The sequence below is a fragment of the Desmodus rotundus genome, chromosome 2, assembly GCF_022682495.2.
Source record: "Desmodus rotundus isolate HL8 chromosome 2, HLdesRot8A.1, whole genome shotgun sequence".
Classification (NCBI taxonomy): Eukaryota; Metazoa; Chordata; class Mammalia; order Chiroptera; family Phyllostomidae; genus Desmodus; species Desmodus rotundus.
Genome location: NC_071388.1, coordinates 163,548,854 through 163,576,545, shown reverse-complemented (window position 1 = coordinate 163,576,545; position 27,692 = coordinate 163,548,854). Strand labels below are relative to the sequence as shown.

General features: G+C 40.0%; 1 pseudogene; it reads left to right on the top strand.

Annotated features, from left to right (window-relative positions):
* Positions 1–31: 31 nt before the first annotated feature.
* On the top strand, positions 32–13,215 carry LOC112305751 (Y-box-binding protein 1 pseudogene; annotated as a pseudogene).
* Positions 13,216–27,692: the final 14,477 nt, after the last annotated feature.

Below are 27,692 nucleotides of genomic sequence, written 5' to 3'. Positions count from 1 at the left end.
GTGGCCCCAGGCAAAACAGGTGGGGCTGACCATGGCCTGTACCACCCAGGAAACCCCAGGGCCAGCACACCCAGTGGACAGCAATAGACCACATCAGAGCACCACCACCCTGTACAGCAAATCCTCCATGGAGGGTGGAGGTGGTAATATGTGGTCAAAGCCACTCCTTGCAACTAATAGGCCTGAGTAAATCCCTCCCATTGACCTGCCAACAGCAATCAAGGCTCAACTACAAGAGGAGGGTGTACTCAGCTCACATGGTGGGCACACCTCAAGTACCCAGCTGGGTGATAGGGGAGGCTGGACCCTACAGGACACCTACTTCATTAGGCCATGCTACCAAGACAGAGAATCATGGCAGCTCTACCTAATACATGCAAAGAAACACAGGGAGGCTGTCAAAATGAGGAGACAAAGAAACATGGCCTAAATAAAAGAACAGATCAAAACTCCAGAAAAAGAACTAAACAAAATGGAAATAAGCCATCTATAAGATGCAGAGCTCAAAACACTGGTTATAAGGATTCTCAAGGAATTTAGTGAGGACCTCAGCAGCATAAAAAGATCCAGTCAGAAACAAATGATACAGTAATCGAAATAAAGAACAGTTTATAGGAAAACAACTGTAGAGTGGATGAAGCTGAGAATCAAATCAGTGATTTGGTATATAAGGAAGCAAAAAACAACCAATCAGAAGAACCACAAGAAAAAAGAATCCAAAATAATGAGGGTAGTATAAGCAGCCTCTGGGACAACTTCAAGTGTTCCAACATTCACATCATAGCAATGCCAAAAGGAGAAGAGGAAGTGCAAGAAATTGGAAATATATATGAAAACAATAATGAAAAAAAGTCCCTAATTTGGTGAAGAAAGTAGACATGCAAGCCCAGGAAGCACAGAGAGTCCCAAACAAGGTGGATACAAAGAGGTGCACCCCAAGACACATCGTAATTAAAATGCCAAAGGTTAAAGATAAAGAGAGAATCTTAAAAGCAGCAAGAGAAAAGCAGGTAGTTACCTACAGGGGAGTTCCCATAAGACTGTCAGCTGATTTCTCAAAAGAAACTTTGCAGGCTAGAAGGGATTGGTAAGAAATAATCAAAGTCATGAAAAACAGTGACCTACAGCTAAGATTGCTCTACCCAGCAAAGCTATCATTTAGAATTGAAAGGCATATAAAGAGCCTCCTAGGCAAGCCAAAACTGAAAGAGTTTGTCATCAGCAAACCATTATTATATGAAATGTTAAAGGGACTTATTTAAGAAAAAGAAGAAGACCAAAACTATGAACAATAAAATGGCAAAAAAAATACATATCTATCAACAATTGAATCTAAAAAACAAACTAAGCAAACAAGAAGAACAGAGACAGAATCGTGGATACGGAGAGCATTTTGATGATTGCCAGATAGGAGTGGGCGTGGGAGAAGTACAAAAGGGTAGTTACAGAATAGCCACGGGAATGTAAAGTACAGTATAGCAAATGGAGTAACCAAAGAGCTTATATGCATGACTTATGGACATGAACAATGGTGTGGGGATTGCCTCAGGAAGTGGAGGAGGGAAAAGTGGGAAAAATTTGGACAACTGTAATAGCATAATCAATAAAATAAAATTTTAAAAGAGAATGTGATTCTTACATGTTAAAATCAAATCTCCAAATCCAATTCATATATGAACAGAAATATAATTCTTACAAATGGAGTAGATAAATTTAGTGTCACTTTTGTGATATAACATGATTAAGTTACTTTGTTAAATCAAACTTACTCTCATATTTCAGGCTTACAAAGTTACATTTACCATTCATTGCACTTAGGTCAGTGGCAAATAGTTAACAAGATGTCCTGGGGCCAGCTGAAAGCTACTTTGAATCAGATGTTTAAAATGACCTATTAACCACCCATGTAGTGTTTCCACTGTACCCCTAAATTTGCTACTTAAAGGAGCAATATGTATTTTTGAAATCTACTTTTTATAATTCTGACTTATTAAATGACTATATTTTCAAGCAAAGATAGATGGTAACTTCTTCATGCTCTTACTTTTTCTTTGTTTCTTAGCACTCCCCTTTCTTTTTGTTTCTTTTAGACATATCTTTTTTATTTTCTGTGTTTCAACTTGGGTCAATATAGTGCAGGGTTAGAGAGGTGAGCAATGGAAGCAAAAGTATACATAGTCAGTAAAATGAACAATAAAATCAGTCCATGAGCCAAAAGACAAAGTTGTGGGAAGACAAGGTTAATGCAAGGGGATCCCTCAGGAAACACGTCCCCAAAGAAAGCCCTGTGTAGAGTCACTGACAGCCAGGCTGCAAGACAGAAATGTAAAGACAGTCTTAGGAGGTCAACTAATCCTGCTAATTTCTTGTCTTTTTGAAATATGTTCTTTGGGACATTGTGTGACATTCTAAATGTAGTCCTCAAACTATATCCTTGATCCAGCTTGTTTTAAGCTTGTGTGCAAAATAATGGTGTTATGTGAAAGTGTTAAAGAATTGTTCGTTTCTGTTTTGAAGGCGTTCAAATAGGGACTGTGAGCACATCCATTTCTTATCTCTTAATGAAATGCCAAAGTCACTAGCGTAAAAGTTACATTCTGATCTGTTTATATGTGGTAGGGGGGTGGAGGGGACAGAGTTGAAATTCAAATTACTAAAAATTAGTTATTATCAGTTCTACCACTTTATTTTTATGATAAACAGATGACCCATAGGCAGCTTTTAAACCCATCCATTTAATCACAGTTCGGGTTTGAAGAAGAAGTTGCCTGCGTTGAGTAGGGTCATAGGATGAGCCCCAGGAGAGCAGGCAGGAGGCTGGTAGAGGGATGAACATCAAGGAATCTCCTACAGGGAAGCAGTGCACCAGCTGGAAAAACATGACACCAGATGCAATAATAATCAGGGAGAGATCTAGGCCCCACAGCAGCCAGGGGTTCTACAAAAGGAAGGTGAAGATATTTGAATGAGCCACTTTCTGTGCTAGTTCTGGGTGGTACTTACAAAGCACTAGAGGTCAGGAAAATCGCCCTCAGTGGCTACCCACTGACTTGCCCTTTTGCACTTTAGCTGCAAGTACATTTGTAGTCATAGGAAGCACCATCCCAAGGGAATTTATTTATTATAACCAACCCATGGATCTTCCAGCTACCCAACAGATCTTAAAACGTCAGGGAAAACATTGCAGAAACCCAGAATTCAGGATGAGAAGACATAAAATCAACATAAAAATGCATGGAAATTGTTTTATCTTACAAAAAATTATAAAATACAGGTTGCTGGCCAGTTTTGCAACTTGCCTAAAATAAACACATATTTCAGCTAAATCACATTTTGCCTTAGAATCAATTGGAGAGAATAAGAGGTAAGCTCCTGCTTCCCAGTTTTGAATATTAGATCGTTACTACTTTGTCTTATGGGAGAATGTGATGTTTTGGATTTGCATCCAAATAATCCAGTGTAGGTGGTGATCAGGGAAACAGCAAGAAGATTGGAAAATAAATCAAACAAAATTGGGCATGCTAAAGCTGGGTGATGTCTACATGGAGGTTCATAAACTCTCTAATTTTCTTTATTTTTACAGTTTTTAATGATTTTTTATTGTTATTCTATTACCGTTGTCCTAATTTTCCCCCTTTGCCCTCCTACGCCCATCCCCGCTCCCAGCTCCCACAGTCAATCCCCACACTGCCGTCCATGTCCATGGGTCATTCATATGAGTTCTCTGACTAGTCCCTTCCCCTTCTGCCCACCATTATCCCCCTCCCCACTCCTCTCTGGTCACTTTCAGTCCATGTTTCCATGCCTCTGGTTCTATTTTGTTCATTAGTTTATTTTGTTCACTAGATTCCTCTTAATTCTGCCTTATTCTGTTGGTCATACAGACCAAACCTAGAACATCATGGTCGGGGGGAATACACGGATGTGAATTCTAGGAGGCAGGGATCATTGAGGACTGTTTTGGAGGCTGGCTACAACATGTAGAATAAAAAGGAGAAATAACTCAAATATTAGAGATAAGATACATGGAAATGGACTTGCAAAGGGTATCTTTAAGTGAAATTGGACCAGGATCCATCTGGGATGGTTTTGTTACTAAAGTAAAGAGAAAGTCAAACAATAACTTCCAATTATTTAAAGCTTTCAAAATACCTTAACACTGTAAATCTCTGTGTATAAAAGCACATACCCCATCAAGCACTTAAGCCAAGAGATTACTGAGTTGATCTACTCAGAGCTGAAAATAACAGCAACAACAACTGCTGTAAATTCTGTTTCATTCCCACCCTTCCCAAGTGCGGTCACGTACACTCTGGTTTCTCTTCAGAGCGTATAAATCTTTCGCCTTTTACCAAACGCGGTCGTGCGTGCCTCTGCCAAAGCTCAGTTCCTGGTTTCTAGTCCCATTCCTGGTGGACTTCAGTCTGATTTTACACGAATGCTATAGTCTGGCTACTTTGTTGATTCATAATCGTAACCATCCCAACCAAAGAATTGAGGTAGAAGAAAAAGAAAATACAGTATATGGTTTTTGCCTTCAACAAACTTAAAATTTGTAGAAACTGACAGTCCCTAGCTGTCCCTAGGGACATACCAAATTGAAAATTATTTATACATACCAAATTAAAAATTATGCTGCAGTCTGCCAGTATTCATCACTAATTCACTGCGTATGTGGTGATTTCTAGCACTGGTAGTTTTGAAAAACATTTTAGGGTTTCCTACCATACTTTCAGAATGCAAATCATCATGGCATATAACTTAACCAAATAAAATAACATATAAATAAACCATTGAAATAATAGATGAATTCCACAGTCCACCACAGAATCACATTTTCCAAATGTGGTGTTGATTAGTTTATAAAAGACATCTATTGGCAAGTAGTCATCAAAAATAGGCTAACACACTCGAAAGTAGCTCTGAAATCGGTAAACTGTGTAAACTAAAGCATGATTATTTAGGTATAGTAAAAGGAAAAAAGATGAGTGACATTTTTTTCATTTTCATAATAGTATCATGAAAGAAATGGGCTTTGTAATAATTTTACTCATTGATAAAAGAGAGATGATCATTTTTATAATTGGTTGAATAATAAATTAACTCTCCTTAAGGGAAAGAAATTGATGCATACGACCATTCATTCTGGGTCTAATAGCCACTATTAATCATCATCTCCTCCCAGCCCAGCAGAGTTCTTAATACCCTACAATTCTGAAGTACAGATTCCTTTTTGAGTTCTCTCTTGATGTTATCATAACATGTGGAATTAAATTGTTGTCAGATATTTTCTTCTTGCCAAGATAAATCCATTGTATCTCTTCAAAGGAGATTTTTTTGATGTCACTCTAAAGAATAAAGCACCTATACTACCTCACCCCCAAAATTAAAATAAAAGATTTGTTTACTCTTTAACAGAGAATTCATTCTGGTTCATTCTGTATGAGTTACTATGTTTATACAGCCAAATTATATGGGTTTTTTCTAGGTTCACTGTAGCAGACACTTTTTCCCAGGGAAAAACTATTGTTGATTATAGCGGTAGGTCTAATTCTTTTCTCATGTGTTTATTTTTTAAGAACTCCCACAGACTGGCTTGACCTTAACCATAAATAGCAGTTTATTCTATATGATTTGTGTGTGTCTGTGTGTGTCTGTGAAGTAGGGGCAGCAAGGGCAGTGTAGGAAATAAATCTTGTTTTATACAAACATGTAAGAGTGGCCTCAAAGCTCACCAAAGACGAAATGATTAATATCAGATTCTTTCCTAAGAGCAAGTTTTGATAGTCCAGGAACAGACACACCACAAGAATACCAGGCACCTAAGAGAGAGTTAGAAGAGGTGAGGCGCAATATACCTACATCCAAGATCAGTCTTTTGTCCCATCCAAGTTCTGCCTTAGGGCAGACCCCCCTGCAGTGACTCCCATAGGAATTAAAATGAATGTATACATATGTTAGAAAAGAAGCTAATTTCACAATTATTCTTTGTTTCAGGGAATTGCCCCTGATACCTAGACAAGACTTAGGGATGAGTTACCTAAGAGTGATATAAAGGATGGCTGTGATTTTACAGGGACAAGATGAGGCAAATAAGAAATGAGATGTAATCTACAGTGGATCTAAAGGTTAACAGAAAAGCATATTCCTGTTATACATATTAAATGAGGAGAGAGGGAAATCTCACAATACTCTCAAACAAGGAAGGGAAAGTGATTACAATTAATCATGTAAAGATAATTGGTTTTTTTAATGGTTTCTGGGTAGTAGTTGCTTTATGCCAAAATTTTATAAAATAATTTAACTAGGTACAACAGTTGGTCTTGATTTGAGGTAGAATAGAAAGCCAAATGCCTTGGGTCAGGGTTGGAAATGGCTGGTGTGTATTTTTAACTGCTCGATATATTTTGCATGAGGACCTGATGGCATCGGCTCCTAGTAGAGAGAGAGAGAGAGAGAGAGAAATCTCCTGCCCCTGCAGAAATAACTTAAAGTGGTGAGTCGGGAGACCTGGACTGAATGGGTGTGCCATTTAGAAAGCGTATGATCTCCCACAAAATTTTTGCTCTCTTTCTTCATTCCTTACTTTTCCTCACCTTATTTGCCATTTAGGCAGAGATCTTAATTTCTTTTCACCTCTTGGGATATTATTAGGGTTCAATGAAATAATGCATATACAAGTACTGTGCGAAGTTACAAGTCTTGTAAAACTATCACTATTCCTTAGTACACATTGTCATCTGTCATTCTATTTTATACCTTGGAATATAAACAAAACCTCCCTTAAATAGAAAAAAACTAAATATAATACCTAATGCAGGAAAGAAGGGAAAGAACCATCCCAATTTAGTTTAGTTTTGATATACATTAAAATACTAAAACAAACCAATAAGATCATGTATTAATCTTTCAAAGTACCAATTCCTGCCTCAGACAGCAATTAATATGGCTTCTTGAAGAGAAATGACACCAAATAATTTTATTTTATGACATAATAATAAGCTATTCACATAAAGGAAAAAGAAGTTAAGTCTGCTTCAGCCATAGTTCAAATGCTTACAGATATTTAATATGATTGTAGAAAAACCAATAAAGCTTTACATTGTGTTTCACTTTCTCAGTCTGTGACTAATAGTTGCTTTTTGATTCATGCAGAGTTTTTGGCCATAGCTTTAAACTAGAATGTTGGGGTATGTAAAGTGACAAATGAGAAATTAAACATAAATACTTTTTAAAGTTGAGGATTCAGTACAATTGTACACACCCCCCCCCCAAAAAAAACAAACCAGTGCCATAAGAACTGTTCACATTTGGAGTCAGGATCTTTGCATTCCTCCTTAGAACTAGCTAAGTGACTGGTTGTGCGTGTGGTTCTGGCGCTCTACCAAGAGTTGGTCCAACCCCAAATAGCAATTGTTGATTTTCCAGAGACCTGTGGAGAATTCTGCACTTCCCTTTTAGGGAAGAGAAAATTAGAATGTGGTTTGCAGGAATATGCCCCTTGGGAAATTTGGCCAGTTTGAGGTTTCCCAGTGTAAATTCTATAGGATGCTCTTTCTTCTGGGGACAGGGCATGTTTCTCTGGTTCTGCTGTCATAAATTTGGGAAACAAAAATAAGGTATTGTTATAATTATAATAATTTTAGTAGTAATAATTATTATTATTACTAACAGTAGTAAATCTGAGAAAGAGTTTATGTTCACACAGTCTCGTGACATAATCCTCAAAGGTTATATACTGGGACCTTAGTGAGCATTTAAAGGTTCATCCATCTGGTACATTGCTAAGTTCAGGCAGGGAAGGAGACAGGGAGAAAAGGTGGTAAAAAGAAAAGGAGAAGGGGGAGAGAGAAAGGATGCGGAGGAAGAAGGGAGACAGAGCAGGTTGAGAGAAAGGGGCAAAGGGGAGCGAGAGAGGTAGGGAGGATGAGAAGGGAAAGGCCATCTTCACTGCCTTCCTTTGGCCTCCTGAAACCACCTTTATTAGAGTTACTTAGAGGGAGTTTTCAGAAGGGATTTTTCCATAAGAGGTCATTGAAATCATTAACTGAACTGGATAATCATGTTTTGGGTATATCTGATCTCCACACATGGCCCCTGGAGAAGGAAATACCAAAGGCATCTAAGGCAGTTTTAATAGCAACAAATAAAATTTTTAAAATGAGCAAGAAAGAATCTGGCTTAGTGGTTAGTCATTATTTTGCATAAGATCCAACTTAGGGGGAAATATTTGCAGCTTCATTTTTAAATACTGAAAATGAAATATCTTCTATTAAGTCCCTTGGGAGAAATGTGTATATTTTTACAATACGTATTACCTACCTGTTAAACAGAAAAATGTCGGTGAGCAAATTGACACAGCTTAGATACTTAATTGTTAGTTTCTGGCCATAACTGAAAAGTAACAAAGCAGAGGCAGTTTTGGATGTTTAATTTTGATTAGCAGCATTGGGGAACTGGTATGATGAGCGAAGTTGGGGCTCAGCAAACAGGATGAAGGAAAGAAACAAATACATCAAATAGTTATTGAAGGATTCACATTTTCCATATTTCTTCTCCATGGAAGAAACTCAAAGTTTAACTTTTGCGGAATATCATAGTTGTTTTTTTTTTTCTTGGTGGTAGTGGAAATGCAGAAAAACACCAAACCTACCCAGGCTGACCCACAGAGAAGCAAAACCCATTCCTTTCTTCTCTCTCTCTCTCTCATCTTTAATAGGTTTTTTAGGCTTATTTTTAATTTATTTTCTTTTTCCTGTATAAAAGCCTAAGATTATACTCCTCTGTGTGTTATAGAAGAAGGTTTAGGTGCAATATTGAGGAAGTTAATTTAATAACCTTTTACGTGCCAAAAGAAGTAAAGAGTCTACCCCGTAGGATTAACAGTTTGTGCTTTCTTGTTGTCTTGAGTTGTGTGAGGGGTTTCTTTTCTTAAAAAATTTTTTCATATATATACACAGTATATATATGAAACACAATAGGCTGGTGAGAATGAAGCAAGGCTGCGTATTTACAGAGAGCCAAGACTCGTGCCCAGAAAGGAAAGGGGGACTGAGATGGTTTCCGCTGAAAGACCAGCAGTCGTTTCAGACAGCAGTCTGCCCTTTCAGCAGAAAATATGGGAAGCGGAGTGCCCCAAATGAGGGTCTTCCTTGACTGTCTCAAGTATCTGTAGGATAATGGATGTGCCCTTCACCCTGCTTAATGGGAGCCCACTGCTCCGCTTCATTTAAATGAAGGCAGGATCATTCAAACAGTAGAAATAGGGGGAAAAGGAGAACTTATATATAATGTTATTTTTATTATAAAGTAATTCATGAGAAAAAATTAATAAAAGTCTTTCAAGTCCATTCTAGAAAACTTAAAATGTACAAAAAAAAGATGAAGAAGAAAATAAAAATTGTTTACAATTCCACCAGCCAGAGAGATGTGCTGATAATATTTTGTTGTATTTCTTCCTAATATTTTTTTAATTCTAGAATGTCTTGTTAGTACAAAAAGAAAATTGTCATTTGATGTTTGATGCCTTCAGTACTTCTAGATAAGATATGAATTAAACATGCAAAAATAAAAGAGAAACCATAATTGCCCCTTTGGAAATGTGGGAGGCTGTACCAGCCCTTAGAACTAAGTACTCAAAGGAAGTAAGCAGTTGTGAGAAATCAGCAGTGGCATGGAAAGAACACACAGAACGTCTGCCTAGTACTTACTGCCTTACTGTTACTCCAGGACCTTAGGAAAATCGTTTCCTTCTCCAGCCTTCATTTTCTTGATCTGTAAAGTAGGGGACGGCTATTTAGCAATTCCACAAACATTGTAAGGTGTTTTGCCCTATCAGTTCAGTTATATATTCTCTAAATACCAAAGGCCAAGTTTTCTCGATATTGGACTGTAAAAGTCTATCCTTACTGCAAACCCTTCTCCTGATCCTTCTCTTCTCAACCAGCTCCACCTTAATCTAGGAATTCAGCAACTTGAAATTTTCTCTTCCATTTCCTATGTGAAAACCTACTGGAAACTAGTAGAGGTGAATCATTTACAGCCTAGTGTGTTTCTCTCAAGAATGTTCATGTTAAATTTTTATATGTAATTGTTAACAGAAAGTTTTTCTCCCTATTGAAGGAATTTCATATGTCAGTAAGTAGGTGGAAAAAGGTATATTCAGAGGTGAGACAAAAGGACCTTCTTCACACACCTAAATTTATACCAGACATAAGAAGCCTTTCTCCAAGTCTTTCAAATTCTAGAACAGTGTGGATTATGTCTCTAACGTCGGTCATTCTTCAAACGTCACTAATAGGAACTTCTTCTTTCTTCCTCCCTCACTTGGAGCTACATTTGAGCATATTTTTAACAACTTACAGAAATACCATCCTATTTCTCTAAGCCCTAAAAGAAATGTAATATCAAAGAACAATTTCAAGAGGTGCAGAGGAGATGGTTTGCTTATCTTCTGTTTATGTAGTGAGAATTTAGGGAAGGTGCCCTGACTGGGGATCGAACTCACAACCTTAGCACATCCGGACAATGCTCTAACCAACTGCGCAACCTGGCCAAGGCTAAATTAAAATCTTACTTAAAGCCCATGTTATATAATCCCCTTACTTTAAAATGGAGAAAACAAAGACACAAACTTGTCAAAGGTCAACTAGTTATTAGTAGAACTCCTGGCCCAGAGCTTACTTCATACACCACAAAGTTCCAATTTCCATAGTAGTGGCCAAGTCCCTATCTGCTCCCTATTTCCTTCTCCGTTCTATAATGAATAATAGGAGTTGGGGACCCCCGCAGGGAAACCTTACACAGTTTCTGTATAAGGGGATTAGGAGGAAAATGACTGATTCTTGATGTTTTGGTCTGACTTCAGGCCTGGATTGGGAGTGTGGGGATTCTTACTTACTAATTATTTTATTATTTTCTATGTGAACAACTATAAACCTACTTTTGTCCCACCCTGTATTATTGTGGAGCCAGCTACCATGTTAGGACGCCTGGATCAATTACTAATTATAATTGAAGTTAAATATAATGAATCATACAGTTTTCCGCTGTTTTGAATTAATTTCACTAAAATCACCTAAGAATTACTTTACTGTAGTGGACGTCAGTGATACTGCCTTCCCTAAAAGCCCTTTCCTTAGAGCCGGCATCTCCTCCCCGCCTACTAACCACGTGACAATAGGCAGAGCGTCTCAGTGCTCACATAAACCTGTTCCCCTGGCACGCTTGGTGAGTTCAGAGACAGTCACCTGGCCTAAGCCAGTACAACCTGAGGCTTTCCTCTGTATTTTTCAAACTGGAGTCAGGAAACAGAGTGAGCCACATCATTTTATAGGACACTGTCCCCAAATGCTGTTGGTGTCCCTGTTTTCTACTCTGTGGGGAAATCCTATGTGCAGTGAGAGCAGATGAAGCTGACATGCAGAGAGGAGCCGACCCAACTGTCAGGAGGATTTTGATGGCAGTGGAGTTCCTGCAGTTGTGAGTCCCCACAGCACCCCTGCCCATCTCTTAGGTCGGTATTTAACTCTTCCTTGGAATCCAGAAACCAATATTTTCTAATTTTTGCCCAAGTTAATTCAAATTAGATTTCTGTCTCTTGCCATTAAAAGAATTCCCACTTCACTGACAAAGGAAACACACAGAATACATTTTCCATAAGTAATAGATTTATATTTTATTTTATCTAATGCATAATATATTTTATCATACCATACATAAATCCTCTCAGTTCCCCCATTATTAGCAATAAAAAAATCAGAATGTTAATGGATTTTCAACTGCATGATTTTTAAATACTTAGATATGTATAGTCTAGTATGTGGTGGGGGAGGCAGGACAAATGTGAAAAAGTAAATTGAGGTTAGAACACATAGGGCCTTAAATACGATAAGGAGTGTGGACATTACTCTGTAGGTAGGAGGGATCCAATTGGAAAGTTTTCAAGCAGGGAACTGATATGTCTGGATCTTTAGGATATTTGGATAGGTAATTCTGGTGGCAATGTGGAGCTGGAATTAAAATGGGGAAACAATTGGAAAACACTCTACTAGGTGCTCATTCTGGAAACCTAATCACTTAAACGTATTCCAGGTATCTGAGACCAATGTGATGAGGAACCCAGCTAAGAAAGTTACCCTGAACAAGTTGGGAGACAGAAAGATTCAAGACATATTTCAGTTGTATCCACAGCTGGAGCTGGAGAGCAGAACCCAGAAAGGCCAGGGAAGCCTCACCTTTGCCGCTGGCCTAGTTACCATCACACCCGGGCGCTGCAGCTGCAGCCGGCCCCAGTCACCCTCACCACAATGACGAGCAGCTGCCCGCAGCCCCCACCCTCAGCGCTGCCTGACCCCAAGCCCAGCACCACCAGCAGCCCAGGGAGCCTCACGTCCTGCCAGTGGGTCAAGAAGGTTAAGGAAATGATGGTTTCAGGAACAGTAAAGTGGTTTGATGTAAGAGACAAATATGGTTTCATCAACAGGAATGACACTAAGGAAGATGTATTTGTACACCAGACTGCCGTAAAGGAGAATAACCCCAGGAAGAACCTTCACAGTGTAGAAGATGGAGTGACTGTGGCATTTGATGCTGTTGAAGGAGAAAGAGGTGCAGAGGCCGCAAGAGTTGCAGACCCTGGTGGAGTTCCAGAGCAAGGCGGTAGGTAAACGTGCCGCAGATGGTGACCATTATGATGTGATCCATGTCGCAGGGGTCTTCCAAGCAGTTACCAGCAGAATTTCCAGAATCGTGAGAGCTGGGGAAAAAGAATGTGGGATTGGCTCCCGAAGGCGAGGCCCAACAGTGCGGCCCTACCACAGGCAACAGTTCCCACCTTACTACATGCAGAGACCCTATGGGCATCAACCACGATATTCCAACCTTCCTATGCAGGCAGAAGTGATGGAGGGTGCTGTCAACCAGGGTGCAGGAGAACAAATTAGACCAGTGAGACAATAGGTGTCGGGGCTATAGAACACAATTGCCCAGGGGCCCTTCTTGACTAGAGAGGACAGCAAGGAAGAAGATATGGAAAATCAAGGAGATGAGACCCAAGGTCAGCAGCCACCTCAGCGTCAGTATCCCACAACTTAACTTACCAACACAGTCTCACAGAAAACCCCGAATCACAAGATGGCAAAGAGACAAAAGCAGCTGATCCCACCAGCTGAAAATTCATCTGCTCCAGAGGCTGAGCAGGGCAAGGCTGAGTAAATGCCAGCTTACCTTCTCTACCATCATCCGATTTAGTCATCCAACAAGAAGAAATGAAGATGTAATTCCAGCAGCAAGAAATGAACAAAAGGTTGGAGCTAGAAACCTTAAGTGCTTGCTTTTTGCCATTCGACCAGATAACTGGAACTATCTGCATTATCTGTGCAGTATGGGATTTTTATTATTTTGACCTAAAGACATCTCTTTTTAGATAATGAATGCATCTTTTTCAAAGCCTGGTTTTTCTCAATACCCCTCTAAGGGTTTCAAAATTGTTTCATATCTGGTCAGGTTGAGATATTTAGGAAACTCACTTTTAATTAGTAATAAAAATTTACAACTTGACCTTTTTAAAAATAAAAGTCAACAAACTGCAAACACCTGTTAATAAGGGTCTTAAGTGATTGGGGGGGAAAGAGACTTCAAAAGTAGACTTCGCACTATATAATGACCACTTGGACACAGGGAAAGAAAGTGAGGAGACATAGGAGGACTGTGGACAGACGGCCTCAAGACCGTCCGAGAAAACACTCGTCTCGCTGCAGCTCACCATTGTCGTTCAGAGTCCACTTTACCAAGCGTGGGCACTACGTCCCCGTGCAGCACTCACAGTTTGACTCTCACGTCAAACACAGCCTTAGTGCGATTATATCTTGGCAGGCTATTTGTACTTTTTTGGAATTCCCTCCAATGTAGGAGGCCAAGGAAATTATTAAATTCTGGAAACAGGATTCCTACGTGGTCACTGATGAGAAAGCAGTACTATGGTTTTGTCATGCTGGTATGTATTGGTCTGATAGGCACCTTTGACTTAATGAATATAATTAAAAGAATAACTAGAGCCAAACCTAAAGTTTTGTATATCACACATCAGAAAGAATACCACCAACTCAACTACTCTGCTTTTCTTTGCCTTCACGGTTAGAGATAGAAGAATTAAAATTTTGTAGTGAAATAAAATTGAAAAGAATGTGATAAAGTGATATGAGGATCAGATTTTCAAAGCAAATTTTCTGTGTTCAAAATGATTTACCAGAAGGTCCTTTTTTACCATACCTTTTCTGGAAAACTAATCAGTTCTCATTTACTTGATTCCTAAAACAAAATTATCAAATTCTACCAATGTAACTTGTTCTGAGTTAAAAATAGAATTAGACACAATCCTGACTTGCTTGCTGCCATTCCAGTATTTTTTGAAAAATGCAAAACTCCAATTTGTGGATGGTGGTTTTACCAAAAGTAAAAGCTCAGTAGCTCACAGACTTGTAAAATAACTGACATTTTATAATTCTGACAGTTCTGATGAACTACAGGAAACATTGGCCAAATGTCACTTGGTTTGATTTTTTCATCATAACTGAAATAGCAGAACTTTGTTTCTGTTGAACAGACGAGGTTCACTCATGGAAGAAAATAGCCTTAAAGTAATGCTGTGGTAGTAGTATCCATTGTTAGAGGATTTCACCTTGTTTTTTTAAATTAAAATGCCAATGGCCATGAATATTTTTCTGTTTTATTTCTAGAAAATGACATTCTTAGTGAAACTAAGGGTTATATCCTCTTGTTGGCTCACCCCCTTTATCATTATGTAGTATCCTTATTTGTCTCTTACTATAGCCTTTGTTTTAAAGTCTATTTTGTCAGATATAAGTAGTGCTACCCCAGTTTTTTGTGTTTCCATTTGCAGGTAATATCTTTTTTTTCATACCTTTACTTTTAGTCTGTGTGTATCTTTTCTTCTGAGGTCAGTCTCCTGTAGACAGCATGTATATGGGTCTTCTTTTCCTATCCATTCAGCTACCCATGTCTTTTGATTGGAGCATTTAAGCCATTTACATTTAAAGTGATTTATTGCCATTTTGTTCTTTCAACTATGTTCCTTTGGGTTTGTTCCTTCCTTCCTTCCTTCCTTCCTTCCTTCCTTCCTTCCTTCCTCTTCCTCCCCCTCCTCCTCCTTCTTCAAGCAGGCCCTTTAACATTTCTTACAATACTGGTTTAGTGGTAGCCAACTCCTTTAGCTTTTTCTTGTCTGGGGAGCTCTTTATTTCTCCTTCTATTTTAAATTATAGCCTTGCTGGGTATAGTAATCTTGGTTGTAAGTTCCTGCTTTTCATCACTTTGAATAGTTTGTGCCAATCTCTTCTGGCCTGAAATGTTTCTGTTGAGAAATCAGATGACAGCCTTATGGGAGCTCTCTTGTAGGTAACAAACTGCCTTTCTCTTGTGGCTTTTAAGATTCTCTCCTTTTCTTAAAGCCTTGCCATTTTAATTATGATGTGTCTTGGTGTGGGTCTCTTTGGGTCCATCTTGTTTGGGATTCTCTGTATTTCCTGGACTTGTGTGTCTTTTTCTTTCACCAGATTAGGGAATTTTTTGGTCATTATTTCTTCAAGTAGGTTCTCTATCCCCTGCTCTCTTCTCCTTCTGATACCCCTATGATGCAGATGTTGTGACGCTTCATGTTGTCCCTAAGATCCCTCAAACTATGCTCATTTTTAAAAATTATTTTTTCTTTTTGCTGTTCTGATTGTTCTGATTTTTTTTTCTACCTTGTCTTTGTAATCACTGATTCAATTCTCTGATTCATCCAACCTACTATTTATTCCTTTCAGTGTATTCATCATTTCAGATAATGTGTTCTTCATTTCTGACTGGTCCTTTCTTGTGGGTTCTATGTCCTTTTTCATGCTGTTGACCATCTTTATAACCAGTATTTTGAACTCTATATCTGATCAATGATGTTTCATTTAGTTCTTCTTCTGGAGAATTCTCTTATTCTTTCATTTAGGGCCTTTTTTTTGTCTCCCCATTTTGACTGCCTCTTTATATTTGTTTCTGTGTATTGGATAGACCTGTTAAGACTCCCAGTCTTCATGCAGCAACCTTATTTAGTAGGTTTCCTGTAGGGTCTAGTGGTGCAGTCTCCTTGATCACCTGAGCTGGTATTCTGGAATGTCCCTGGTGTCAGTTATGTGGGTCCTCCTGATATAATTGAGTCTTGATTGCTATTGGCCTGTCCGTTCATGGGATCGACACTCAGGCTTGCTGACTGTGAAGCTCAACCCTGACCACAGCATGCAAGCTGCTGTGCAGGTACTAACCACATGACGTGGAATTTACCTCAGCAGGGTTTGGTGCCTCCAAAGATCTCCTTTGGATATACTACTTAAATGAAGCTTATTGGATCCTGCTCTGTTTTTGTCTGGCACTGACCACTGAGTGTTTTGGTTCTGGGCCTTTTGGGAGGCACTCTAGTACAGGGCAGTGTCACTGCCTGTGACTAACCCTGGGCAACCTGTTTGGAGCTACAAACAATCTGCAGTTTGTGGATGCCCTTGCTGGGCCTTGGTGCATGCAGAAAAAATCAAACTGTGAACCAAGGCCAGCTTTTACCAGCCGCAGGCCTAGGGGCAGGTCAGCAAAAGTCCCAAGGTACCCTGAGATCTGCCCCTGCCTGCCACTGCTTGCCAGGTGCCTGTTAGGCTCAGTCACTGAAAGAGCCTCTGGCTGTACTCCTCAGCAGAGCCTACGCTCCACAGGTGGGGTGAGAGAGAGTTCAGAGGGTGAGGCCATTGCTTTCCCCCAGGCTGATGCTGCATGGAGGGAAGTGCTCCACCCAAGAAAAACGGCATCTGTGCTATGGGAGAATGACTCAGCACAGGAATTCTGGCAGCTGACCCCCAGCTCTCTCACCAGAGCCACAAACTTCAGAGTCTCTTCACATCACTCTAGTCTACTTCGCCCTCTCTCTACCATGGGACTGGCTGCAAATGAAATTTGCAGCCCATGGGGACTGGCTGCAAATGAAATTTTGTGCGTTGGCCCTTTAAGAAGGTGCCTGCATCTCCAGCAGGTTTCTGTCTCTCCCTGCTGGACAGAAACCCAGCTGCTTTTCACAGCCAGATGTTATGTGGGCACCTCTTGCTGGTTCTGCTGCTCTGGGCTCAGTAGCCCAGCTTGGGGTTTAGACCCCACACTTCCCAAGAGGAACCCCCTGACATCTCAGATGTCCCTCCAGAACTCAGTTGCTGCCTGTGGGAGCAGGCCAGCCCTTTTCACATCCCTGCCCTTCCTGCCAGCCTCAATGTCGCTTCCTCTTTAGATCCTTAGCTACAAGGCTTCTCTTTAGCTAGTCTTTGATTATACACCCAAGATGATTATTCTGTAATTTAGTTGTAATTCCAGTTTGGTCATGGGAGGAAGTGAGTGTAGCTTCTATCTACTTCACTGCCCTGTTGTATCCCCATCCCAAAGTACTTTCAAACATACTGACCCTCTCCTTATAGATTTGTTTCTCAAGGCCTTTGTGGAGGTTGTCTTCTGGACCTTTTGGGAACATACAGTTGAGGGGAGATGGTTGGGTCAGAAATGATAAATCCATTCCAGTATTCCTGTCTCCTGAAATTTTTAAATGTGTTCTTTTACATTTTACCAAAGAGATCTACGTCACAACTTCATTTTTCATGAGTCACCATTGTGTCCAGATTTCAGTCAGCCTTTAGCAGAACAAACAGAATTATCTCCTGCTTCTCAAGCTAAAACCGTTAATCTAGAATCTTTTGTATGCCCTATTTGTAGGATCAGCCCAGTTTAAAATGTGTCCTCCTATTCATTCAACATTCTTAAAATCTTTCCTAACCCACAGTCAATAGATTAATTATAAAGTTCTTCAATTCTTTTGATACTTGAAACATCTCTTCCTGAATTTTACTTTGTAATTGACCTCTTGAAGCATAGTATAAGTTGACTCTAACTAAAGATCTGGAGATGGGGCATAAGAGAACTGGCATCCTATAAGGCGACTCCCGCAAACAAGGGGGCTTCAGTATCTTCACACAAAGAAGAAACCGCCTCATAAGCAAAAGGAGATGCTGCTGACGCTGATGAGGAAGGCTCAGTGGAACTGGGGGTGGGAATTCTCTAAATTCTACAAATTCTTTCCTATTTAGCATTTTCATTTCAAAGATGTAACTCTTTTTGGATCAGTACCTTAATATATGTTCACATAAGACCCCAAGTAAGGAGGTGAATTCAACTGATTCATCAGTCAGCAATCATCAAGTACAAATATTAGTTTATAGTTATCTAAATTCTAGGTCTATAAGAGATTTTTTGTTTTGTTTTTTTAAGAAATTTATAGTCTTGGGTTCAGTTCACAGTTAAAATGAGAATCTAGAAATTTCCACATGTCGATCTCTTCACCTGAAGCAGTTAACCTCAACACACAGCTCTCAGGTTCCTCATACCATTCATACTGTTCTGTGGCAACAACAATCAAGTCCTTCACGGTCTTATCTTCAGTGGCTGCCTTCAACCTAATGTTCACAGGCACTAATCTTCAGCTGTTTCACTCTAACAGTCCATGGCCTTGGCATCTCTGAATATTAACTGGGCATTTATTACCTTCAAACAGAATGAATCTGGATAGCTAGTCTCCTCACTTCCTTAATAGTTTGTTGTTTGGAACCAACTCCTCCTTACCAGCTTCTGTGTAAGTCAGGATTATTAGTTACGAGAAATAGAAACCAACTCTAGGTAGTTTACACAAATCAGAATTTGTGGGAAGGACACCAAGTAGCTCACACATTTATGGGAAAATGAAAAACCAGGCTCAGGAAACTGATGGGAGCCAAAAAAGGGTAGCAACAGAAAACAGCCAAGGACCTCTGTAGGAACAGTCTGGTTGGAACAGCACTTGGACAAGAGCTGCTGTGGGAAGAGTCTAGGCAGAACGCTTCCAGTGACACTGCCATCACAGGCATTCTCTTCTCCTGGATTATTGACATCACCACGACATCACCACGATCTTCACAAATAACTTGCTGGACCCTGCACCATGCCATCGCTCCTGCTGGATCAGAATCCCCCTGAACAAAGAATTACATGCTGATGTCCTTGCTGTCTAGAGGGAAGATCTGCCCTCCCTCAGTTTCTATCCTGGGGAACGTGCGGGATGCTAGGTAACCAACACACACACACACACACACACACCCAGGTCACCATGCTTGTGCTGGTTTCTGGACTTTCTACCCTCTTTTATTGGCCTGTTTATTTTGTTGTCCCTATGATACTGTTTTAATCTCAACCATTTTATAATTTCTTTTAAAATCTTAGAGTTCAAATCCTATTCCCCCTCAAAGGTTAATTTTTTTTCTTGACTCTTTTCAGCTTAATTTTTCTCAGTAAATTTCAGAACTCCATCAAGCTTCCAATCGAGAATGTCCCATCGAGATTTTGATTGGGATTGTATTACATTTATGAATACATTTGAAGAATAATTTAAAATATTTACAATGTTCTTATCCAAGAACATAGTATATCTATTTATTTAAGCCTTCTTTTATATTTCTAAGTAGTTATCTCAAATAGATTTAGCACACTTCTAAGTTTATGTCTTAGTTGTTAGGGTAGATGGAACTCGTTTCACTTTATTTTCCTTTAAAAGAGTTGTAAGGCCCTCCTTTTGACCCAAGCAAAACCTTAATATCTCATAACTTTACTATGCCAATAACTATGATTGTAATTTCCCTACTAAGCTATTTGAATCATTAAGCTAAGTTCTTAGTAGGTTTTTTCAGCTTTCATTACCAAACTAAAACTTGTACTTTATAGTATAAATTTGAGCTTAAGTTAAAATTAGAAATATTTTTCAGGGGAGTAAATTCAGGGGAAAAATAAACAGAATTGGATAAACAGGAAGATGGTAGCCATTGCACTAGTGCTACAGTACCCCCTAGTGGACACAAAGAAACATGGTCTTTATACCAAGAAGGGCCCCAGTGTCTTGCACAGGCAATTAGAATCTGGAGAGTCCTCAGTGATCAACTAGGTTAAAGTCTCTTGCTTCCAGATAAGGAAACTGAGGAACAAAAAGGAGAAATGATTGACCCAAGTTCACATAACCAACCCAAGGCTAAAATCCAAGATCCCTAACTCTCATGTTCCTTCCTGCCTGCCTACCTTCCTTCCTTCCTTCCTTCCTTCCTACCTTACGTTTCCATATGTATTGTGCCTCTGTTATGAAACAGGGTGCTAAGAATGCATAATATGAAAAATATTTAATCTTTGCCTTCAAATCTAGTTTTCTTTCAAACCTACATCTTTTATCCGTTTTCAGGGCATTACTTTATTGGAGAATGACCAAACAACCATGTAGAGGAAAGTTCTTAATCATCCACAGATTGACTCACAATGTGATTAATTAATTATTGAGATTTAACTGGAAAACATGTTTGCAAATGTGGAAACTTCCCATGACCAGGTTCAGATCATTTCGTGAAGAGAAAAAACTTTCCACATTCATAACTGTGAATTCTACTGCAAAAGAAAATGACAATAGTATTTGAAAGTGTTCGTGTGTGCCCACCACCTGTTCCCAAACATTATCGTTCGTACGTACCTCACGGAGCAAATCTTGATTGAGGACCGACATGCTAGGCATGTACTGAGCACTGGGTTTAATATGATGATGACAGCAGATATGGTCCCATGGTTTCTGCTCTTATAACGCTTATAGCCTCCTATGTATGCATATGTATAATTCTTTGAATCCCAGGTAAACAGTTTTTCTCATTTCATTTCAGCAAGTCACATTTTTAAGTTATGGAAATCAGGAAGTATACAAATATTTTGAAAAATTACTCTGCTCCACCAAAAGGAAAATAGATAATGAGGATTTGGGGCTAGATGAGCTGGAATTGAATCCCAATCCCACCATTTACAAGCTATTAAACAAACTGATTCACTTCTCCGAGCCTCAGTTGCTTCTATAAAATGAAAATAGTATGTATCCCTTTTGAAGGATGATGTTTTATCATTTTCCTTATTAATACCTGAAGAGACCTTACTTATTAATACCTTAAGTCAAATGATGAATTATATAGTCCTTTTCCTAAAGTGCAGAAAAATTATCAAAAAAGTATTAACATCATTCACTTAGTTTCACTAAGAATGTCATTTTCTATAATTAATACAGAAAAATATTCATGTTCGTTGATGTTTTAATTTATAAAAAACAAGTTGAAATCCTCTAGTAATGGATATCACTAAAACAGAATTAATTTAAGGCTTTTTTAAAAAATATATTTATTGATTATACTACTACAGTTGTCCCATTTCCCCCTCTTCACTCCACTCCATCCTGCCCACCCCCTCCCTCCCACATTCCCCCCCTATAGTTCATGTCCATGGGTCATACATATAAGTTCTTTGGCTTCTACATTTCCTATACTATTCTTACCCTCCCCCTGTCTATTTTCTACCTATAAGGCTTTTTTTTTTACATGGATGAATATGGCCTTGTTCCACAGAAACAAGGTTGTTATTCAGTTATGATGAAAAAATGTGGTATGACCATTATTTATCTATATAAGGGATTGTTAAAAAAAAAGACAACAGACCCAAAATGGAGTAGGCCATGTCAGCAAACTGAGACTTAATATCTAACCTAATTGCAATTCCAGCTTCTCCCAGGAATGTAATCTTAATTGATCAGCCTGGAACTTTCTGGTCAGCACTAGTGAGGTACTCCACGTGATAACCCTCTTACATCCCTTAATGAAAGTTGACCCTGCCTGAAACAATTTGCTATTTCCTTGTTTTTTCCCCCTTTACTGCCTATGAAAGACTTTCATTTTGTACAGCTCCTGGGAGCAGCTCTCTATTTGCTGGGTGGGATGCTAACCAATTATGATCATTCAATAAAGCCAATTTGATCTTTAAATTTATGAAGCTGAATTTTGTTTTTTAAAAGGATCTTGCCCTGGCTGGTGTGGCTCAGTGGATTGGGCACCGGCCTGTGAACCAAAGGGGTGGATTCCTAGCCAGGACACATGCTTGGGTTGCGGGCCAGGTGCCTGGTTGGGGGTGTGCAAAAGGCAACCACACACTGGTGTTTCCCTCCCTCTCTGTCTCCCTCCCTTTCCTTCTCTCTAAAAACAAACAAATAAATAAATACTTTTTTTAAAAAAGGATCTTACAGTAATTTGTATACAAACTTATCCCTCCACCTATTTAATGATTTGACAAAGGCAAGAGTCATGTTTTACTCAGCTCTCCCTGTTCTGCCCACCCGGTGGCACCTTGCATAGAGGTGGAGCACACTTGATGTGTGCTGAGTGAAAAGACCATCTTGTTGCTATTTGACATGTGAGCTGAGGGAGAAAATCCAGCCTAAGTTATAGGTAAAATTATTTTGTTTTACTTTGAAGTAACAATTATCAAACAAGTCCTATAACATTCCTACTAGGAAAAAAAGTAGTTAAATTTCCCAAGCTTTACTCAAACCAAAGCAAAGCTTCAAACTGTTTAGTCACGAGAGGAGGAATAGGGTAGATGGGGGAGGACTGGTATGTTTGCACATGCTGTGCGTGCAGCAGCCCGAATCCTTTCCCCTGTTGCAGTACTTTTTAAGGTTTGCTCCGCACAACACCAGTTTGAGGGATTCGAGGTCCAGTTGTGGAAACTTTGCCTAGCATTTTCTTCCCTTGCAAGCTCACAGGGTACAGTGGTAAATTAAAGGCTATAGGAGGTCTTGCCTGTACTAAAGAAAACTGTTTAAAATTGTTTTACCTTGCATTTCCCAAATTTACTTGACCAATATTTCACCTGTAAACATCCCAAAGAACTAGTAGGTTCTGTGGAACACACTGACTTCAGGAAATTGTCCTGCTGTGTTCAAAGGACCCCTTATTAAATCACACACACACACACACACACACACACTTTGTTATTTTATCTCCAAATCCTGCAGGACAGAATGTGAACATTTCCAGCAATGTTTTAACTATAGAAAATTGACACCACTTTGGAGGTTCCAGAATGTCAACACAATTGAATTGTACTTATGTAAGAAGAGGTCAATTTGAGTCCAGGAAATGGCTCCTCAGCAATGCCTGGAATGTTATCATAAAAACCGATAAACAGACATCCAGATCCTGTTTTGCGTCTGGGAGGAATAGAGAGAGGGGGTGGGGGAAACATAAAATTAACACCACCAAATCTCACTGATGTTTCTTACAGTTTTCTACAAATCAGGATATAGTATCCATTTTCCCTCTTCTCCATTTTGGGATTTCCAGTTTATTTCTGTGTGTTTCTAATTCTTCTCTGTAGATGGCAGCACAGATAGAAAAAAGATGCCGGAACACCATCCCAGCAGGCCGGCTTCAACAGTGGCAAACGCCTGCATTTCAACAGCCTGTTCCCCACTCACCCTTTTTTTAAAAAAAATGAACAGGATATAAGATATATGATAGTTGACAATTTTTTGAAATGGATTTAATCATGCATATATATGGGGATGGAAAAAAGTAATGACAAACTAATGTCGGCAAAAATGAGGAAGCTGACCACTCAGCAGCATCTGTCCCACGCTACACGTGTTTTCTGCACCTTAAAGATAATGTCATCAACATTCCTGTGTCATGCAGAGTGCCACAGAACGTGATCATTGGCATCATTCCGGCCAAACACCAAGCCACCTGGTTTTCTGTAAGTATTGGATTCATTTAAGATACATAATGATGCCGGTCACTGACCCTTTTGTCAACCAACACTTTGAACCTGCTGTAAAGTGATCCCCATGTCACCAGATGCCACACTGAAGGTGAGGAAGTTAGCGTGAAGGTAACACTTCATTAAAAGCTTATAACTTATGGTTGAGTTAATAACGCAAGAGAAAAAGAGTGAAACACACTTATGAAATCTGTATAGCTTACATTGAGGCCTCGCTGTGGATTTTTTAAAAACCTTTACTTTTCCTGGTATCATTGAATCTCTTCATTAAACAATAAAGTGGAGTCTACCAGCAAGATGTTCACACCAAAATCTGCTGACAGAGAGAACGTAAGGACGCTGGCCCTTCAATGTTCGGCATTTCAAGGCCTCAGGAAGACTCCAAAGAACACTAAATTGCTCATGTGTGATGAACAGGACAGAAGCTAAAATGTGACCTGTGCTTTTACACAAACAAAAAACTCACCATGGGGAGTGAAAATAAATGTGGTACATTAATAAACCAACCTGAGGCCAAGTGCATTGTGGTTCACATTTAAGAAAAAAATTAATTGGCAATGTACCAGTCTTTTTAAATTTCACTTATTTATTTATTTTATTTTCAATTACAGTTTATATTCAGTGTTATTTTGTATTAGTTTCAGGTGTGCAGCATAATGGTTAGACAATTATATACAAAGTGGTCTCCCCAATATTTCAGGTACATAGTTATTACGATATTATTGACTGTATTCCCTATGCTGCATTTTACATCCCTGTGACTGTTTTGTGGCTATCAAGGTGTACTTCTTAATCGCTTCACCCTCTTCACCCAGCCCCCAACCCCCTCTGACAACCATGTGTCTGGTCTCTATCAAAGTCCTTTATAAATTCTCTGTCCTCTTTTCTTTTTAAATGCAAGCAAACGTTCCAGGAAATTACTCTAAACACCACATCTCTCCTTGAAGGAGTACCTTGTGATATTCCCTGTGTCACAAGGAATGTGAATTCCACAACACAGTTAATGCCACAACACAGTTAATGCCGTAATGTGTCTGGCTATCTGCCTTTCCCCAAACAACTCCTGGTGCTCGAAGGTTATTTACTGGCTGCTTTTCTCTGGGCTTTAAGTTTAGACACAAAACCAAGCCCTAAAATGAACAGGCAGAAAGGCATTGAGATAATGCAGGATATGAGGGAGTGAAGGAAGCTGGGATGTTGAGATCACCCAGCCGCTGGCCTGTGTCAGTCTCGAAGGCCATACCGTCCTACACCATCCAGAGCTTGCAAGCCAGCAGCCAGCCCTCAGCTTTGAGCCTTGCCCTGGAGGCAAGATTCAGCTCATTCCTTCCTCAGATCAGGGAGTCTTAAATGTGTGATATGCCCAGGATAATGCTGAATCTTGAGAGGCCTGACCCATTCTCCTGCATCTTTGCAGCTGTCAAACCTCCCAGGCCCTTGATATCCTTGATGTGTGCCCAAGAGGAAAACCCCTTCAATGAGTTATACCGTTCTGAACTCTCATCCCCATACTTGACTCAGCCTCCCACTCCACCCTGTCCTCCTAAACATCTGTGACCTCAAGAATCCCTTTCCATCATCAACAAAGTCCCCGATAATCCTAGCTTCTTTACTGGACATTCTTTAGATTTCTTGCCCTATGAAACCTGGCTTTCCCCACAAACACACTGCTTCCTCTGCAGCCCTTCCAAGTGGAGGCTACCGGGTCGCATTCTGTCACACACTGCCATTTCCGTGGATCGCAGTTCTCTGCCCCGTGAGACCCAGGCTACATAGCCATTATGTCACACTCTCTACCCCAACTGTCTTCTACTGACTGCCTGGCCATACCCTTTATGTATTGAAGACATTGGCAATGGACCCACAGTATTCCTTTTCGTGCCAAATTCTGGCACATTTGATATGTTCATGAAGCATGCCTGACCTCTCAGTTCCTCGATTCTATCTCTGATTACCTTCTCCATTCTGTTTCAACCGCCCCAGTCCCACGGCCACCCCCAGACTTTGTCATCAAGAAACTACAGCACCTCGCAACCCACAACTTTCTGTTCCTCTGGTTCTTTTCATTTGGTTATTTTCCACTCTGTTAATTTTCTGAACTTATTAAGACCTCTACTCTTTCCTCTTTCTCCTTACCCATCATCCATTTTCTGTCTCCTTTTCCTTCCCTACCCAGGAAGGCTTTCACGCTTCATGACATTAACCTCTGACCTATGTCCTCGACTCCGGTTCTCCGTCATTCTTCTGTTTCATTTGCCTGACAAAACTTGGAACGTGTACCTTGAATGCAGTGTCTGCCTTGGCCAGACACCCGGACTACTGGACACTGCTGGAGAAAACCACACAGACTGAACTGCCCCAAAGTCATGGTCAAGTGGGGCTTCCATGCTGCCTGCAATCCCTACCACATTGCCCGGGCCTCCTAGTTCTTTCTTTTGAATCTCCAGAGTGGCTATTTCAAGAATTTTCCTCTTCTCCAAAACTTCATGCTTGCTCTCTCTATCATTCTCTGTAGGTGATTTTATTTCCCACTTATCAAGGGGTAAAATAGAAGTTACAGGATGTGACTTCTCAGTTTTCTATGCCAGCCTATAAATGTGCATCTTTACTGGCCTTGCCTCATTATTCGACCATGCCACTTAAAAGATGTTCCCCTCCCCCATCTAAGGCCGATCTCTTGGCCCATGCTCTGAATCCCATCTCCTCCTGACTTTTTATTGGCCTTACTCTCAGTAATTCTCTTATTTATCTATTCGACCTCTCCCTCTTTACTTGCTCCTTGCTTCTCGGGTTTAAAGAAAAGCCACATTCCCCTCTCTCGACAGCCCTCTCTCCCCTGGCCAGCTAAACTTCCTGGAGAAGTTATCTCCACTCAGTGTTTCGACTTCCTTACTTTCCATTCACTCTCCAAAATTGCCTTCTCCAAAGTAACCAGTGATCTTTGTGTAAATAAATTCATTAGTCCCTTCTCAGTTCCCTCTTTATTTGACCTTAAGCAGCCTTTAACATGTCCTTTTTAAAAAATTCTTGTTTATTCCATTACAGTTGTCCAAATTTTTCCCCCTTTTCCCTCCTCCATCCCACCCACTCTACCCTCCCACAGTCCATCCCAACCCCATTGTCCATGACATGTCCTTCTTAAACTCTCTCTTTCTTGGGCATTTACGACACCATCTCCATGCTCCCAGATGTTTCTCTCTAGCCCTGACCTTTTTCTTGAGCTTCAGACCCAGATAGCTATCAGACCCCTGATAGCTTCAGTCAGTTCTGCCTACACGTTCCATTGCCATCTTAAACTAGCACTGAACTCAATTTCTCTTTAAACCTGTACTGCTTCCTGAATTCCCCCTAATGAGTGGCAGGCACTACAATGGACTCATTGGTGCAGCCGGAAGCTTGTGCGTATCATCCCCAACTGCTTTTTTTTCACTCTGTCTCACATTCAGTCTCAAATGAACTCATTCTGTTTCTCCTATCCTTTTGCTTATCTCCTTGCTCGGCCACCATCACATTTTACCTAAATCCATGGTCTTCCTGTTTTCTTTCTTTCTCGCAAGCCATTCCCCATGCAGTAGCCACATGACTGTAACAAGCAAGACACCTCACAGGTATATGAGTCCCCAAACACTCAGGTGTGCAAAAATGGAACACTTTTTCCTAGAGTAAGTTAATGTCTGAATCTGAACCTCCAGTCTTCTTCCTGATGGACAATTTATTCTAGGTGCTCTGAAGTGAATTCAGTAATTTGTCTGAAACTGAGATTCCATAAGTATTTCAGTTCAGAATTCAACTGGAGACTGTCCCTCTTCTCTTCTTGCCCCTTACTGTTGGCCTCCTTGGGCTGGGAGCCTGAGGGAAGTGGAGAGAGGACCGAGGTCCATGTGGATTGGCTGCATGTTGTGAGGGAGAGGGAGCTCTCCATCTAGTCTCATCTGGGGTGGTCCTAAAGCTGGCATGAGCTG